This window comes from Marmota monax, unplaced genomic scaffold (assembly GCF_021218885.2).
Source record: "Marmota monax isolate L192 unplaced genomic scaffold, Marmota_monax_Labrador192_F-V1.1 WCK01_AAM20220418_F8-fsc00002, whole genome shotgun sequence".
NCBI classification, from domain to species: Eukaryota; Metazoa; Chordata; class Mammalia; order Rodentia; family Sciuridae; genus Marmota; species Marmota monax.
The window spans coordinates 11705027-11725073 of NW_026693571.1; the positions used below are offsets into that span (position 1 = coordinate 11705027).

General features: G+C 33.5%; 1 protein-coding gene across 6 annotated transcripts in view; it reads left to right on the forward strand.

Annotated features, from left to right (window-relative positions):
• Tbck (TBC1 domain containing kinase) overlaps positions 1-20047 on the forward strand; it is a 236481-nt gene that overhangs the window by 31807 nt on the left and 184627 nt on the right. The window contains exon 2 of one of the 6 annotated variants that reach the window (XM_058583786.1): positions 16686-16835. The exons of the other annotated variants lie outside the window; for them this stretch is intronic. The gene's annotated coding sequence lies outside the window, so the exon portion shown is untranslated. The remainder of the gene's footprint in view (positions 1-16685; positions 16836-20047) is intronic. 6 annotated transcript variants of the gene reach the window in all.

Consider the following 20047-nt stretch of genomic DNA (forward strand, 5'->3'; position numbering starts at 1 on the left):
CCTCAGACTAGCATCATTCTGAATGGAGAAAAACTGAAGGCATTCCCTCTAAAATCTGGAACAAAACAGGGATGCCCTTTTCTCCACTTCTGTTCAACATAGTTCTCGAAACACTGGCCAGAGCAATTAGACAGACGAAAGAAATTAAAGGCATCAAAATAGGAAAAGAAGAACTTAAATTATCACTATTTGCAGATGATATGATTCTATACCTAGCAGACCCAAAAGGCTCTACAAAGAAACTATTAGAGCTAATAAATGAATTCAGCAAAGTGGCAGGATATAAAATCAACACGCATAAATCAAAGGCATTCCTGTATATCAGCGACAAATCCTCTGAAATGGAAATGAGGACAACCACTCCATTCACAATATCTTCAAAAAAAATAAAATACTTGGGAATCAACCTAACAAAAGAGGTGAAAGACTTATACAATGAAAACTACAGAACCCTAAAGAGAGAAATAGAAGAAGATCTTAGAAGATGGAAAAATATACCCTGTTCATGGATAGGCAGAACTAACATCATCGAAATGGCGATATTACCAAAAGTTCTCTATAGGTTTAATGCAATGCCAATCAAAATCCCAACGGCATTTCTTGTAGAAATAGATAAAGCAATCATGAAATTCATAGGGAAAAATAAACGACCCAGAATAGGAAAAACAACTCTAAGCAGGAAGTGTGAATCAGGCGGTATAGCGATACCAGACTTCAAACTATACTACAGAGCAATAGTAACAAAAACAGCATGGTACTGGTACCAAAACAGGCGGGTGGACCAATGGTACAGAATAGAGGACACAGAAACCAATCCACAAAACTACAACTATCTTATATTTGATAAAGGGGCTAAAAGCATGCAATGGAGGAAGGATAGCATCTTCAACAAATGGTGCTGGGGAAACTGGAAATCCATATGCAACAAAATGAAACTGAATCCCTTTCTCTCGCCATGCACAAAAGTGAATTCAAAATGGATCAAGGAGCTTGATATCAAATCAGAGACCCGCCGTCTGATAGAAGAAAAAGTTGGCTACGATCTACATACTGTGGGGTCGGGCTCCAAATTCCTCAATAGGACACCCATAGCACAAAAGTTAATAACTAGAATCAACAAATGGGACTTACTCAAACTAAAAAGTTTTTTCTCAGCAAAAGAAACAATAAGAGAGGTAAATAGGGAGCCTTCACCCTGGGAACAAATCTTTACTCCTCACACTTCAGATAGAGCCCTAATATCCAGAGTATACAAAGAACTCAAAAAATTAGACAATAAGAGAACAAACAACCCAATCAACCAATGGGCCAAGGACCTGAACAGATACTTCTCAGAGGAGGACATACAGTCAATCAACAAGTACATGAAAAAATGCTCACCATCTCTAGCTGTCAGAGAAATGCAAATCAAAACCACCCTAAGATACCATCTCACTCCAGTAAGATTGGCAGCCATTATGAAGTCAAACAACAACAAGTGCTGGCGAGGATGTGGGGAAAAGGGTACACTTGTACATTGCTGGTGGGACTGCAGATTGGTGCAGCCAATTTGGAAAGCAGTATGGAGATTTCTTGGAAAGCTGGGAATGGAGCCACCATTTGACCCAGCTATTCCCCTTCTTGGTCTATTCCCTAAAGACCTAAAAAGAGCATGCTACAGGGACACTGCTACATCGATGTTCATAGCAGCACAGTTCACAATAGCAAGACTGTGGAACCAACCTAGATGCCCTTCAATAGACGAATGGATAAAAAAAAATGTGGCATTTATACACAATAGAGTATTACTCTGCATTAAAAAATGACAAAATCATAGAATTTACAGGGAAATGGATGGCATTAGAGCAGATTATGCTAAGTGAAGCTAGCCAATCCCTAAAAACAAATGCCAAATGTCTTCTTTGATATAAGGAGAGTAACTAAGATCAGAGTAGGGACGAAGAGCAGGAGAAGAAGATTAACATTTAACAGGGATGAGAGGTGGGAGGGAAAGGGAGAGAGAAGGGAAATTGCATGGTAATGGAAGGAGACCCTCAGGGTTATACAGTGGAGGGGGTAGAGAGAGAGGAGGGGAGGGGAGGGGAGAGGTGGGGAGGGGGAGGGGGGAGGATGGGAAAGGCAGCGGAGCACAACAGACACTAGTATGGCAATATGTAAATCAATGGATGTGTAACTGATGTGATTCTGCAATCTGTGTATGGGGTGAAGGTGGGAGTTCATAACCCACTTGAATCAAAGTGTGGAATATGATATGTCAAGAAATTTGTAATGTTTTGAACAACCCACAATAAAAAATTTAAAAAAAAAAAAAGAAAGAAAGAAAAGAAAAAACTGCAAAATATGCTTAGCAGTTAGAACATTCTAGTGGCACAGTTCCTAAGATTTTGCTAACACTAGTCAGGAAAACACACTTCTTGGGAATATACAGTTTGAGGAAAGATTACATTAGTTTTTAGGAGAGGAGTACTGGGAATTGAACTCAGGGCACTCAACCACTGAGCCACATCCCCAGCCCTATTTTCTATTTTATTTAGAGACAGGGTCTCACTAAGTTCCTTAATGCCTTGCTTTTGCTGTGACTAGCTTTGAATTCTTGATCCTCCTGCCTTAGCCACTGGGATTACAGGTGTTTGCCACAGCCCCCTGCAAATTAGTTTGTTGTTGTTGTTTATTTCATTTTGTGGTGCTAGGTATTGAACCTAGGGCCTTGTACATGCAAGGCAAGCACTCTACCAACTGAGCTATATCTCCAACCCTCAATATTAGTTTTTGGGGAAGTATTAAAGTAGATTTTATAGCTGCTTCCAGCAATTTATTAAATATTTTAAGACTGTATAAATAAATGGCCCCTAGTCTTGTTCAGTTAGGGTTTGGGCAAAGACAAATTTTTTAAAAAGAATTTTTTATTCAACCTTTATATTAATTTTCTATTGCTGCTGTAACATATTGCCACAACTTTAGCAGCAGGAAACAGCACATATTTATTATTACACAGTTCTATATGTCAGAAGTCTATTGGGCTTGAGTGGTTTCTGTGTTTCTAACAAGACTGAAATCCAGGTGTTGATAGGGCTGCATTCCCTCTGGGGACTATACAGAAGAATCCATTGGCAGGCATAGTGGGTTGCTGGTGTAAACTGTTGAAGAACTGATACAGCCATTTCCTTGCTATCTGTTTGCAGGAGCCATTTGCTTCTAGAAGCAACAGCATTTCCAGTCTTGTGGATAGCAACAGCAGGCAAACTTTCTCATTTTGAATCTCTGAACTCTCCTGCCTCTGCTTCTACCACCCTCTTCAATTCCTGCTTTGCTTTTTTATACTGGATGACATTAGGCCCACCTGAATAATTTAGAATATTGTTGTATTTCAAAACTAGAAGATTAGCAATCTTATTTCACCTGCAGAATCCATTCACAGCAGTACCTGGACTAGTAATGGATTGACTATCTAAGTAACAGGTCTTGGGGTTGATATATTTAGAATTCTACCTCTTTTTCTTTTTCTTCTTTTTGCTGGTGCTGGGGATCCAAACCAGGGAGTTGTGAATGCTAGGTAAGTTCTTTATCACTGAGCTAATCCCCAGCCCCTCTAACATATTCTTTACACAGGTAAGTACTAAAGTCTTCTTTTACTTAAGTCTAAATTTCATAGTATTAATTGTATTTTAATTTGTAAAGACAGATGAAGTGGCAGCTACTTTAATTCTTTCAACAATTAAAAGAATGTTTAACTACTACATTTATTGAGGAAGAAATTTACTGAGTCATTCAAGCTAGTGAGTTGTGGAAAAATTCAAATTTAGTAAGGTTTAAATTCAAACTTTAGTGTGTGCTATTTTCCAGAATAATAACCAGGAATAAACTGTTTTTATTAAAATAAAATCCTTAACGTGGAGAGAAAAATACTTAAGTGTTTATATTCAAAAAAGAATGGACAGAGAATATGTGAATATGTTGATATATAATGCTGACTAGACTTGGTATATTCCATTAGAAGTACTTTTTTATGTAGACTATCTCCTTCATTGAAATTTTTGTGAAGTGTTAGATGCACTCTATTTTACAGAGTAAGAGTAAGAACTATAATGAGGAAGAAAAGGCTGAGTTTTTGAATGGGGAATGTACATACAGAAAGATTATAAACTTATGTGACCAGGAAGGTAGTTTGAATAAGTGCACTGGACTTATTGGTTAAATTGGAAAGCATGTTCCACACTGAAAAGAGGCAGCCAGTAATGAACTTCCGTACTGTCAGGGGAATGTGACCGTATCTTTTATATTTTCAAAACAGTTCAGAATATGAATTCTTATGTAAAAATCTCTATATTTCTAAACACTGTGGAATAATTGAAAAGTTTTACAACACTGTGATCCAACAATGCAAAGTAATGAGTCTTATTTATGGGGAGCCAATTTGCAATTATCTGATATAAGAAGGTAATATTTTTTCTATACTTTGATATAAGTGAATAAGTGAATGGAGTCTGTTATGATTTGGATGGGAGGTGTCCCCCAAAAGCTCACATATGAGACAATGCAGGAAGGTTCAGAGGAGAAATAATTGGGTTTTAGCCTTAACCCAAACAGTGATTTAATCCACTGATAGGGATGAGCTGAGTGGTAATTGAAGTGGTAGGGTATTGGAGGAGGTGGGAATTGGGGCGTGGCTTTGGGTATCTGGCCAGTGGAGTCTCTCTCTCTCTTCTATGATCATCATGTGAGCTGCTTCTTTCCACCACACTCTTCCATCATGATGTTCTGCCTCCTCTTGAGCCCAGGAGGAATGGAGCAGCCCTTCTATGGACTAAGACCTCTGAAATCATGAGCCCTTAAATAAACTTTTCTTCCTCTTCGGTTGTGCTGGTTGGGTCCTTTAGTCACAGCAGTGAAAAAGTTGACTTAAGCAGAGTCATTGTGGGAAAGAAAAAGGCAATGGGTATTTAACTTTTTAAGAATCATACACTTATTTTAAGTCTCTGGAAAGAGAAAGATAATCTCTGCATTTCATAATTTTACCAGTGAGGTAAGACATTATATACCTTTGAAAAATTATTTTTTAAAAATAGAATAATCTGAGAATGATAGGTATCATCTGTTTGGAAATTATTTTCACTACGAAAACTTTTTTTGGTACATGGGATTGAACCCTGTGTGCCTAACCACTGAATCACTCCAGCCCTTTTTTAATTTTTTATTTTGAGACGGAGTCTGACCAAGTTGCTTAGGGTCTAAGTTGCTGAGACTGGCTTTGAATTTACGATTCTCCTGCTTCAGCCTCCCCAGCTGCTGGGATTATAGGCATGTGCTTGACTCACTATGAAAACTTTCTGTTTTAAGAAAAAAAAATATGTATATAGCCTCAGTGGTCAACTATCAGCACTTTTTCTTTTGCTCTTGGTTTTGCCTTTCTTTAAACCAATTCTTTGAGGGAGATACCATCAGTAAATACTAACTCATGAAGGAAATTTGTGTTTAGGATTTGTACTGACTTTAAGGGAACCCTTTGAATTTTAATTTGTGGTATTGTATATCTCTATATAGATGAGAGAAAGATGGGAGGAGATAGTTATTGATCGGAATAACTTTCTATTGGGAAATCTTTGAAGAGCAGAAATTACTGAGTTTAAAAGTGATAGATTGTCAATGTAAAAGGACTAAATTTAAACACGTATTTGGAGTCAGGCTAACAAAACTCAGGGTGTTTTTTGGGTTTTTAAATTTTTTCTCTGTCTTATTAGCTATTTGTTTTTTGCTTTTTAAAAAGTCATTATATTAGATATTACAATATGCATTATTATTTTATCTTAGTTTTCCATGAGTTAATATAATGCTAGTTCACATATAATGTAGGAACCTTTTAAAAGTATACTTCTATTACCCTCTTCTTTTTTTGATATTATACATTTTACATACAAAATGTCACTTTAACATTATATTATAAATCTCACCATTCATCATTATTTATTTTTGCTTTAAAGAATTTCTTTAAATAGCTTGAGATAGGAAGGAAAATTCTTTTGCATTTAATTATGTATTTACCATTTCCTGAACTCTTTATTTCTTTGACCCAAGTTTCCATCTGGAATCATTTTTCTTCAGCTGGAAAAACTTTCTTTAAATTTTTGTTTTAGTCTGTCATATGCTAACAGATTCTCACAGATATTATCTAAAATTGTCTTTATACCACCCTAATTTATTTTTCTCTTGACTAGCATTTTAACATTAAATAATCACACATAGACAGTTGAAAGTCTTATGCAATATATCTAGATGCTATAATTAATATTTTGATGATAGCTTTTGCTATCATCAATATATATGCTTTATCACATATATATTGAACTATCCATTTATTAAATTACCTTATTATTTTGATGCATTTCAAGGTAATTTACATATATGAGCACTCTTTAAATATTTCAGGATGTATATCATTAATTAAAATTCAATGCTTTTTTTTAATCAAATTTATATTAAGGTACAAAACCTGTTTAAATGTTTGATGAGTTTTGACAAATATATATACCTGTGTAACTCAAATCCATATTATGACTAGATCACCACCACCATCCTAGAAATTTCCTTCATACCCCTTCCTATTGAGCCTCTGCCCCTCTCCATGTACAGCCTCCAGCTACAACCACATATAGATATTTTTCAATTTAGATTTATTTTCTTTACTTCAGCATTTTATGTATTTGGGGAAATGCTGTTTGTATCCTTTTGTGTAAGGCTTGTTTCATTCAACATAATGTTTCTGAGAATTATTCTTAGATTTCATGTATCAGAGTTAATTTTTTATGTTGCACTGTATTCCACTTTATGAATATACCAGTTTGTTTAGCAATTTTCTATTGATGAGTTCCTGAGCTGTTTCCAGATTTTTTGATATTATGAGTAAAGTTGCTGTGAGTATACTTGTGACTCTTTCTGTGGCCATGTTTTTATTTTTCTTGGATAAATAGCAGGTGTATAATTCATGGGTTACAGGTGTGTACACACAAACACACGCACACACACACACACATATGATTGATATTATTAAAAAAACAGATCTTTTCCCAAACTGTATGCTTTGTATTCCCACCAACAATATATGACTATTCTAGTTCCTTCCTGTTCTTTCCAGCATTTGGTGCTTTCAGCCTTTTATTTTAGCCGTATGTAGTAGATGTAAAGTGGTATCTCATTGTAGGTTTAATTTGTATTTCCATGGTGTTTTAAAGATGTTGAACATTTTTAATGACCTTATTCAGTGTTTGCATGATGACACACATAGCTATTTAATTTTTTGTCTCTTTTTAGTGGGTTCTATTATCTTTTTATTGTCATTTTTTATATCTTCATACATATTCTTTTTTTTTTACATATTCTTCATTAGACATTATTTGCACACATTTTCTGACAGTCTGGCTTTCCTATTCATTTTTTTTAAGAATGAAATCTATGAACAACAGCTATTTGTGATGAAGTCTACAATATTAAATTTTTCTTCTGTGGTTATTGTTTTTATGATTCTGCTTGGAAACCTTTCTCTGTTTCTAAACCATGAAGATAATTCCATGTGATATGTTTTTTTCTAGAACCATTAGTTTTCGATTTTATGGTGAATCTATGATCTATCTCAGCTTATTATTTGTAGATAGTATTCAGCTTAGGTTTTACCCTTATGGATATCCATTTGTTCCAGCTATATTCAATTTGAAGTCAGGTATCGTTATGCTGCCAGAATCGCTGTTTTGGTTTAGAATTGCTTTGGCTACTTTGAATCTTTTATTCTTCCAAATGAATTTTAGGTCTGATTTTTTTTCCTAGTTCTGTGAGGAATGTAATTGGCATTTTGATGGGATTGCATTCAATCTGTATATTGTTTTGGATAGTCTGGCTATTTTAATAATATTCTGCCTATTCATGAAAATGGGGAGGTCTTTCCATCTTCTGAGGTTTTTTTCATTTTTTTCTTCAGTATTCTATAGTTTTCATTGTAGATGTCTTTCACCTGCTTGGTTATTTTTTCCTAGGTATTTTATATTTTTTGAAGCTATTATGAATGGAATTGTTTTCCTAATTTCTTTCTGAACAGATTTAATGTTGGTATGTGGGAAAGCTATTGTTTTTTATATGTTGATTTTGTGACCTGATATTTAACCAAATTTATTTAATAGCCTAGCAGTCTTTGGTGGAGTTTTTTGGGATATTCTAGGTATAGGATCATATCATCCACAAACAGTGATAATTTGACTGCTTCCTTTCCTGTGTTATCCATTTTATTTCCTTCTCTTGCCTAATTGCTCTGGCTACAATTTTTATCACTGTATTAAATAGGAGTAGTCAGAATGGACATCCTTGTCTTGTTCCAGATTTTAAAGGAAATACTTTCAGTTTTTACACTTTACTGTGAAATTGGGTTGATTTTTCATTATAGCCTTTATGATGTTGGGGCATCCCTAGAAACTATTACTAGTTTCTTCAATATTTTTATCATGAAGGATTTCTGAATTTTGTCAAAGATCTTCTTTGCGTCTGTTGAGATATAATGGATTTTTGTCCTTAGTTCTATTTATGTGATGTGACATTTATTGATTTGCATATAGACTTTTCAAAAGTATATATATATTTTTAGTTGTAGTTGGACACAATACCTTTATTTTATTTATTTATATTTATGTGGTGCTGAGGCTCAAACTCAGCTCCTCGCATGTGTTAGGCAAATACTGTACTGCTGAGCCACAACCCCAGCCCCAGCCCCTGCATATATACTTTTTTGAAGCTATTGTGAATGAGCTTATTTTCCTGATTTATTTTTCAGCAGATTTCTTATTGAAATATAGGAAAGCTATTGATTTTTGTATGCTGGTTTTGTAACCTGTTACCTTGCTGAATTTGTTTAATAGATTTCTCAGTCTTTTGGTGGAGCTTTTAGGATCTCCTAAGTATAGGATTATATCATCTGTATTTATTCAAGAGATGCCTTATCTCCTTGGATTACTTTAGTGATTTTATTGAAAATTAAATGGCCATGTAAGTGTAGGTCTGTTCCTAGACTTTCTATTTTTTTCATCCATTTACTTTTCTATCCATATATCAACTCTATAACATCTCTTGATGAACATAGCTTTATAGTAAATCTTGAAGTCAGTAAGTTTCCGATTTTGTCCTGACTTAAGATTATTTTAGCTGCTATTATTTCTATGCTTTTCCACATAAATTTTCTTGCATTTTCACATACATTTTATAAGCTTCTCTGTTTCTAAAAATGTCTGTTGGTGTTCTAATTGGGGATTGCATTGCATTGGTGTACAATTTGGATAGAACTGATATCTTAATATTAACTCCTACTGTAAACTAAGATGTTCTCTTTCTCCAAATTTTTGTCTTTAATTTCTATCAGCAATATATTATATTTTACAGCATACGTCTTTCTTTTCATATGTGAAATTTGTTACTAAGTATTTTAAGTTTTGACATGATTGTAAGTAAAATTGTATTTTAATTTTATTATTCAATTGTTTGCTTCTATATAAAATATCAAGGAATTTTTATATTAGCTTTGTTTCCTGTGATGTTGCTAAATTAAATCCATGTATTAGAGTTATTTTGTAGATTCCTTAGGATTTTCTTTTTTAATATATTTGTTTTTATTATACATGACAATAGAATGTATTCTTTTATATATCTATGGAGTATAACTTCTCATTCTTCTGGTTGTACTTGCTGTAGAATTACATTGGTTGTGTAAACATATGTACATTGGAAAGTAATGTCTGATTCTTTCTGTTTTTTCCCATTCCCGTTCTCCCTCCCTTCCCTTCATTCCCCTTTGTTTAATCCAGAGTACTTGTATTCTTTCCTACTCTGCACCCCCTTTATCATGAGTTAGCATCTGTGTATCAGAGAGAACATTTGGCCTTTGGTTTTTTGGGATTTGTTTATTTTACTTAGCATGATATTCTCCAGCTCCATCCATTTACTGGCAAATGCCGTAATTTCATTCTAATTTAAGGTTAAATAATATCATTGTGTACATATAGCACATTTTCTTTATCCATTTATCTGTTGAAGGGCACCTAAGTTGGTTCCATAGTTTAGCTATTGTGATTTGAGCTGCTGTGAACATTGATGGCTGTCTCATTTTAGTATGCTGATTTTAAATTCTTTGGCTATAAACTGAGAAGTGGGATAATTGGGTCAAATGGTGGATTCTTTCAAAGTTTTCTGAGGAATCTTGATAGTGTTTTTCATGGTGGTTGCACCAATTTGCAGTCCCACCAGCAGTATATTAATGTACCTTTTCCCCATGTCCTCATCAACATTTATTGTTACTTGTATTTTTTTAAAAAATATTTTGTAGTTGTAGATGGACACAATACCTTTATTTATTTATCTTTATGTGGTGTTGAGGATGGAACCCAGGACCTCCCACATGCTAGGCGAGTGCTCTACCACTAAGTCATAACCATAGCTCCTGTTACTTGTATTCTTGATAATTGCCATTCTGACTGGAGTGAGATGGAATCTCATTGTACTTTTAATTTGCATTTCTCTAATTGCTAGAGATGTTGAACATTTTCATCATTGCATAGAAATATGTTTATAACTTCTTCATTTTTAATCTTTATGCCTTTTCTCTAGATAGAACTTCTACAGCACTGAATACAAATATTGATGGTAATCCTTCCTTGGTTTCTCATCTTAGGGAGAATGTTCAGTATTTTACCATTTTTGCATGGTGTTTCATAGATATTCTTTACCAGATTGAGTGAAAAATCTTATATTTCTGGTTGAGAAAATTTTAAATCCAAACTGAATAGTGAATATTTTCATTTTTTTTTTTTTGGTGTCTATGAAGAGTATGGTATGAATTTTTTCCTAATTCAGTGTATAAATTGTTTTGACTTTTGAATTCATTAAATTGAGATATAATACACCTATCTTGAAATGACTCTTTTAAACAAGTATAAAATTCAGTGGCTTTTAATATCCTCACTTTTCTGTGGGGATCACCACAATCTAATTCAAGAATATTTTCATCCTTCCAAGAAAGCATTAGTATTCCATCACCTTTCTCTCTCCCCCAACTTTTGGAAACCACAATTGAGTTTCTTTGTGAATTTACCTACTCTAAACTTTTTGTGTAAATGGCATTATATAATGTGTGGACTTTTGTATCCAGTTTCTTTCACTTATCCTAATGTTTTCAAGGTTCCTTATACATATACTATGTTCTAGTTACATTGCTATGACTTTTTCTAAGTAATTTTAAGGTCCTGGTTAATGAGTACTTAACAATTTATAGGGTTATCGAATGTCTTCTTAGGTCAGGAGCCATGACCACAACATGGCATAAACAAGGAACTGAGACAGGGTCTCACTGAGTTGCTTAGTGCCTTGCTTTTTGCAGAGCCAAACTTTGAACTCATGATCCTCGTGCTTCAGCCTCCGGAGCCACTGGGGTTACAGGCATGTACCACCACACGCAGCTGTTTCTGGCATCTTTAACACCCTAGAAACAAATAAATAAGCACAACTGGTTTCATTATCTTCAATATCTCTTGGTACACTTAGAGTGAGTTCTTTTGTACAATAGTTGGAGAAGTGAAAATGGCATATACTACAAAGGAACATATTTTGGGTTCATGAATTTATATTCCTTCTTAGTCTTCCCAGCCCCCATTTTAATTATTTTTAAAAAACAAAGATTAAGTTAGAAATAGTCTCTTATTCAAAATTGTTCAAGATTTCAAAAGTGAAGGACTAAACAAAAATGATAATGATGATAAAAACATAATTGCAAATGTGTAATAACCTTTGACTACAGGCAGGTAGAAATACTAAATCATTTAATAGGAAATAGTTGGTTTGAGTGAATTGAACCAATTGGAGATTTAAAATTCAAATATTTATGCTGTATTTATCCATGATTGGTTACTTTGATTATATTCTGTCATATCTTTGCTACATACAGTGTCAGTTATAGATCTAGTAATAAGTTAAATAAACAGTGATTTTAGCTGGGTGTGGTGGTACACATCTTAATTCAGTGACTTGGAAGGCTGAGGCAGGAGGATAACAAGTTCAAGGCCAGCCTCAGCAACTTAGTGAAATGCTGTTTCAAGTTAAAAAAAATAATAAAAATGACTAGGGGTATAGTTCAGTGGTAAAGCAATTCCTAGTACAAAAAAAAAGTTTAAAAAGTAATTTTAGGAGCTTATGCATTTTGTTGGAAAACCAAAAATTGTAAGACCTAAGTGAGCCTAGATATTTTTAGTTGAAAACATTTTGTTATCAGTAACAACAGAAATTAAATTGATGACTTATTTTTATAAGCTTATCCTTTGGAGAAAAAGGTATAGTGAGGGACCATATCATAGAAGGAAATCAAAATTTATTGAGTATCTACTTTATGCTCTGTCAACGTGTTATATTTAAACCTCATCACATGGCTGTGATGGCTGTTATCTTATTTTGTTCTTTTTTTTTTTTTCTCTTTGTTTTCTCTCTGTGTTTCTGGTGGTACCATGGGCACTCTACACTGAACTATGTCTGTAGCTCCTATTTTATTTTTGAAATAGGGTCTCATTAAATTATCAAGGCTGCCCTGGAACTTGGGATCCTCCAGCCTTAGCTTCCACGGTAGCTTATATTTCAGCTATTTTTATGGCTGACTCTATTACCTCATTCTAAAAATGAGCCAAGAGCCACGCTCTGTGGTGCAAGCCTGTAATCCCAGGAGGCTGAGGCAGGAGGATCGTGAGTTCAAAGCCAGCCTCACCAATGGCAAGGGGGCTAGGCAACTCAGTGAGACCCTGCCTCTAAATAAAATACAAAATAGAGCTGGGTTATGAACTCCCATTTTTACCCCAAATACAGGTTGCAGAATCACAACAGTTACACATCCACATTTTTACATAATGCCATATTAGTAACTGTTCATAACCCACTTGAATCTAATGTATGAAATATGATATGTCAAGAGCTTTGTAATGTTTTGAATAACCAATAAAAAATAAATAATAGAGCTGGGGAGATGTGGCTCAGTGGTTGAGTGCTCTTGGATTTACTCCCTAGAGCCAAGAAAAACAAACAAACAAACAAAAAAAACCAAGAGGTCTGGAATTATTCCTCAGTGGTAGAGTGTTTACCTGGCATGTTGAAATCCTGGGTTCAAACCTCAGCACAGAAAAGAAAAGAAGAGAAGAAGAAAATTTAGAAGCTAGATTACAACTAGAAAAAGATAGCCCTGAATTTAAACCTATTCTGTTCAAATCTAAAGTCATTTTCTTTGTTTTATACCACACACTGTTTTGTGTATCTGAAAGTGAAGCAGAGTCAGTTGTAGTCAACCTATAGGATAGTGGTTTGCAGAGTGTAGTTCATTATTATCACCTGGGAACTTTTTAGAAATACAAATTTTCTTTAAACTCATCCTAGACCTACTGTATCAAGAAGTGGAACCAGATATATGTATTTTGACAAGCCTTTAAGGTGATTATTTACCATTGCTTAGTTAAATATTCTTAAATTCTTGAAGTGTTAAAGAACCCATAAATCAATGTGCTCTTTGTAAAACCATATGAAGTACTGATTTACATAACTTAAGAATAGTTTTAAAATAGTTGAGCTAACTTAGACTCTTTATAGGTTCTAGGATAAGTAAATGATAGAAAACATTGCATAATTCAAAAAATACAAGTGGAACCTAAAATTGAGAACCTGTATCCATTAATATTGTAATTTTATGTGAATTGATAAGAGATAACTGTCCTTCAGGTTTATGTGAATTGATAAGAGATAATTATCCTTTTAAACAGTATTCTTGCATCAAATTGTCCTTTTAAACAGTATTCTCCAGTCACTGTGGAGTTATGAGTAAAAGAGCATCTTACTCTTTTAAGACGCTTGCTAGAATGGGTATGATCTTCCTTGCCTCACAGCATTGAGGCATGAGAATCTAGTTCATGGATAGAACTAGAAATCTTTTAAGCTGAGCTGACTTAGGAAAAAGGCACTGTTTATGTAGAGAATTCACTTGACTTCTACCTTAGATTTGAGGTGAAGCTCTGGTTATTAAAGTGGTGTTTTGCCTTGTTCTGTCTTTCTAAGCATGTATCATAAGAAGCTTACTGAGTCAAGTAGAAGTAGCTATTAACAAGATTTGGGTATTTTTTTATTCTTTGATCAAAGTATGATCACTGTATCACCTCAACTCCTGATAAATACAATGTACAATGCAAATATAGTATTTTCATCAATCATACTAGTCATAATTTCCTTCAGACACACTAATCCCTATTTAACTGAACATTTCAGTTTGGCCCACTTTTGGTTGCACTGTCCTGGCTTGCAGACATAGTAATAGATACTGCATACAATTCAGGCCCTTTACTGTTCTTTTTTGTTCAGATAGGCAAGGTGATAAAATGTCTAAAACTCTAAAATACTGGTCTTCAAATATGAATTTGTCTCAAATTGATATCTATAGCAAATTCTTTTTTTGTCACACAGCAAAATATATGGAGGTGGTCCCATAAGCTTGTATCACCTACTAACATTGCAGAGACCTTACTTTGTATAAATGCACTCTGTGATGTTAACATAATGATGAACTCAACTAATGAAACATTTATAAGAATGGATCCCCTTTGGTTTTTTTGTTTGTTTCTTTGTTCGTTTTTTTCTTTCAGAGGGGTGTACCAGGGATTGAATTTAGGGGCACCCAACCACTGAGCCACATCTCCAGCCCTATTTTATATTTTATTTAGAGACAGGATCTCACTAAGTTGCTTAGGGCCTTGCTTTTGCTGAGATTGGCTTTGAACTGGCTTTGAGAACTTCCAGCCTTAGCCTCTGGAGTTGCTGGGATTACAGGTGCATCACCGCACCTACCTATCCCTTTGTTAAGCAATGTCGAATTATAATTTTAGTTAACAACATCAAAAAGCTTTTGAATAAGTTAGGATACAGATTTGACTAAAGGTATATAATAATCTGTTCTTTAACATTAGAGACATATTTCAGTCTTAAAACATGTCAATGCTCTGACATGTGGGAAGTTGGACTTACTACCCTGTCATTATTAGTGACCATAATGAGAGAAGAAATTTTGGTGTGTCTGATCCAGGACAATAAAATTGCATGGGAAAAGAAAATATTTATAGGACATAAGTACTCTGCTAATTTGGGGATACTTCAAACTACTTGTCAAATGATGATTAATTCTCACAAAGAAATTAGAAAATTATCTTGATTTTATTATGTCAGAAGAATAGGTGATGAGCCCATTTTTTAATTTTTATTAATTTATAGAGTATATACATATAATGTAACAAAGTATTATTGATAGTTTTTTAAAGACCTTGGGTTGTTTTAGTGGGGAGGGTTGGAATTTTTATTTTGCTTTGCTTTTTAGATGATCAGGATTCTGTACAGGATCAGTAGCTCATTAATCTTCATTTAACTCCTGTTTGGTGTTATATTTCTCACTTTATAAATTTGCAAACGGAGGCAGGGTGAGTTGGAGCATTCTTTGAGCATAGCAAATCAATGACAGATCCTCCTGTCATTAAGTTTGAACCTCAAACCACTAGACTATGTTTTCCACATGTGTTTTGATCTTATCAAATTAATTTTCTGCAGAGAAGAAAAGTTATCTAGTATTCAAATTGGAATGCTGATTTCTCAGTTTATTGCTTCCCACTGAGAATTAGTTACATTCCAGAATCAACAATGCTCAACTTCGATTATTTCAGAGTAAAAGCTGAGTTGTGAAATGTACCCAGTCTCATAGTTTAGAGACTGATGGATTATTATTTGTACTTGCTACAAAGTAATCTTTAGGTAGTAGTAATCAATACAACTCTTAAATTTGCTTTAGATGAATGTCCTTTGAAACTAAAACATTTGTGCCTCATAGTGAAATGAATTGTTTTCTTTTTTCAATTGTGAAAACTGTTATTCTCTTTCCTTTAAAAATGTGCTTTTTAAAATACTGTGATAATTTTAACAAAATATTAAAATTTATTATGTGATAAGTGTCAGATTTAAAGTCTTAAAGATATCAGCTCTTAATTTAAGAACATCTTGTCCTCAAATTCTGGAATCATATACCAGTGAATCTTTAAAAGTTATATATTACTGAACTCTTTGGTTTTGAAGTTATAAAGTAAATTTACTTTTTTGGTACCAGTATATTGAAAGAAAACATAGAATTATATGCTTATAATATTATCTCAACATTAATCATTAGCATTTTATTTTCCCTGTTTCTTAAATCACATGGTAGCTAACCATATTTCATCTATGTTTCCTCTCTCCTAACATTATACTTTGGGCCTATACAACCAAGAAAGGAAAGTTTTACACTAAAAGGAAAATATCTGTGGGAGTGATCAGGTTTTATAAATTGAAAGAACATCTTGAACTCATACAGTTTATAAGTGTGTTTCCTCCCTTGGTTTGCTGACAGGATGGGTGTTTTTTGCTTGTGGAGTGGCCCTTAGAAATATGATGGATCATGGATGTGAGGAAATAGCATGTGTGCTTTTAGTTACCACCTATACATGAACAACTTCCAAATATATTCCAGCAACCCTGACCTCTCCATTCTCATTCTTGGCATCTATTTCTTGCAATCTGAATAACATCTTTTTTTTTTTTTTTTTTTTTTTTTTGCAAATAACCTAAAGGAACTGATAGTTTGAGGCCATTGGGAACAACTTAGTCTAATTTATGGCTTTAGCCAGATATTAACAAGATTACCCTGCTACCCAGTATACCCTGATTTACTCCTGATTCCTCCAGTAAATAAAAGACTAGGAAAGATGTATTTTAAGCAGGTGAGTACTTCTTGCATATAGCCTTTGTGTGAACTTAAAAATTTGTTTTATTGATTGAAGGATTATGTAATCTCACATATAAATGAAGTTAGCATTATTGATTGATTGCTGTTATAACAGATTTTTTTGAGCTATTATTTCATTAGTGGTGAAGAATTTAGTTTCTATACTATCTTGTATCATTATGTGGTATTTTATACACTATTTAACGTGTTTGATATGAATTTTTACAGTAAATATTCCGTGATAGGCATAGGCATACTTGAATAAAATAGTTCTTTCCTCAAGGTCCAGTGGGAGAGAAACCTACACAGAAATAATGACCTTATAATTAATAAGCCTTGCAAATATGTGTTATCAGAATAAAGGGAAGGGATTATAATTTTATCAAGGATAAAGAAGCATTAGGATCTTTAAAAAATTATTGAAATTTCAGACTAGTTCTAGGATAATGAAGGATGTCTTAATGGGGCTAATTGAGGAAACAGAAGCCTTAGAGAACAGGGGCCTCCAAGTCTTGATATGATTAAAGAACAGGTCCTTAGGAGTGAGGAACAGACAAGTATAGGAGATTGTAATTAAAAATCTGGATGTCTTACATGTAGATTGAACAATGTATCACTGTAATAAACTATTCATATTTTGTAATGTTGTCTAGGGTTTGGTGAAAACCTTTTACTATTAGCATGTAAGGTCAACCAATTCATAGAGACGTTAAACTCATGATATTATCCTAAGTGCTTTTTTTAATGTTTTTTTTAGTTGTCAGTGGTCCTTTATTTTAATTGTTTATTTTTATGTAGTGATAAGAATCAAACCCAATGCCTCACACATGCAAGGCAAGTGCTCTACCACTGAGCCACAACCCCAACCCTAGCCTAAGTGCTTTTTAAATGATAGGTAAAAAGTATTTTAGGGATTATTGAATCAGAAACACAGTAAATTTTCTTTAAAATGCATCTGGAAAGGGCTAAATAAAATATATTTAGATTTGTCCTAATCGAATAGGTTTGGAAATTCAGAAAACCATATTTAAAATACAGATATGAGCAAGTTGTTTCAATTGTTTTTGCTGTTCCTTCTATTTTTATCTTAACTTTACCAATATTTTTTAGTTTTTAGGTCTGTTTTGATCTCACTGATATAATAAATAAATTTTCATATTTTGTTTTCCTCCAAAGACAAAGGAAAGGATAAATAATTCTCAACCATTAACCATAATTGCTTGCATTGAAATTATCAGTTCATAAATTTCTAACTATACTGTAGGCTTCTTTATTGTGGAGATTGGTTCTTCCTCTTCATATCTATGTGGACTAAAAATGAAGTTAACATGCAGCTAGTAGCCACCTGGTTGATGTGTTCAAATACAAACAAAGTATATTAAAATGTCACCTTGCTATATTAGAAACAATTGTGTTATTTTGAAAGCTACCTTTGGATCATATTGGTAAATTTAAATCACCAGAGATTCTTGTGTTCATTCATTAGGGACAGTGGTGACAAAATATATACTATTGTCACAATCTCTAAAGTAATAATAGTAACTGAACATCTCAAAAGGAATAGAATATTTTCTTTTACTTGAGCTATATCATAAGTTTTCTAAGTTACTGAATGGTTTCTTTATTAACAAGATTGTAAATTGGGACTTGTAGGACAAAGCCTTATTGTTCTCTGCCAATATATTTTTTTAAAATTGTGAGACTCCCATTCCTTTGATCCTAAATCTTTTAGTGTCCATGTTCAATTAAACTGTAACATATTTTCAAATACTAGATGTGATATTATTACCTTACTTTTGTATTTTAATTGCATTATCTATTTAAGAAAAAACTTCAAGATCAAGTTTTGACAGTATTAAAAAATGCAGCTTTAAAACAAGTAAACAAAGTTCCATAAATACTTGTTACTCCTTTTCTTATATAAAATAAGATAAATTTTTTATTTTATTTTTCTTATTTTCTGTTTTATTTATTTTTAAACATTTATTCATTTAGTTAGTTGATTGTAGGTGGACACAATATGTTCATTTTATTTTTATGTGGTGCTGAGGATCAAACCCAGTGCCTCATGCTAGGCAAACATTCTTCCTCTGAATCACAACCCCAGCCCCTTGTTTTTGTTTTTCTACTTACAGTACTGGTGATTGAACCCAGATGTACTCTACCAATGAGCTATATACCCAGCTCTTTTTATTTTAAGAAAAAGTTTCACTAAGTTTCCGAGGCGAGACTCAAAATTAAGGTCTGGGATTACAGGTATGCACCATCACACCCAACTTATATTTTAAAATAAAATTTAAAATTAAATCCTAAGGGTAACAAAAGGTAGAAAAACAAATTTATCTTATCTCTGATTTAAACTGATGAGTACTGAGTCCATTAACTGTAATTCACAAGTAGACTCATGTAATAGCTAAGAAAAGATATGCCATGAGCTTCAGCTTTTTTAATATATGAATTTAAAACATTTTTTGTATATATGTTCATAAGCTCATTTTAAACGTGATGGTGCTTTTTGACACACATGTTCTAATGTCTGTTTTACAATCAGTAAAAGCACAATATAGAAAATAGAATGCTCCATCTTCTTTATTCAGCAGTTTCAAAACTGGTTTAATGGGGGGGGAAAAAAGGTTTGATTTTAATTTTATGAGAAAGAGCTCTATTTTAAAGTAGTATGCAGCTGAGGACCTCTAGTGTCACAACTGAATATGTCATCAATTTTTAAGACTAAAGATAGATACAGAGAGAGAGAGTATGTGTGTGTGTGTGTGTGTGTGTGTGTGTGTGTTGTGAGAGGGACACACACATAGAGACAAGGTAAGAGGACTCAGACTTTGCAGAAAGTAAAGGCAATCAAGACTGTAGAGCCAGCACAAGGATCGACAAATGGATTAATGGAATATAATCAAGAGAGGTGAGAAATGAATTCATACATCTATGGTCAACTGATTTTTTACAGGATGCCAAGAACATTCAGTGGGGATCTTTCTCAAGTCTTCTCAACAAATAGTGCTGGACAACAGGAGAGCCAAGTGCAAAAGAATGGAATTGACCCATTTTTTTAATTGAGTTGTCTTTTAATTATTGAATATAAACGTTGCTTAAAAATTACAGATAGCAATCCCTGTGAGACATATGGTAAAGGTCTTCTCCCATTTGGTAACTATTTCATTTTCTTGATGGTATCCATTGAAACAAAAAAGT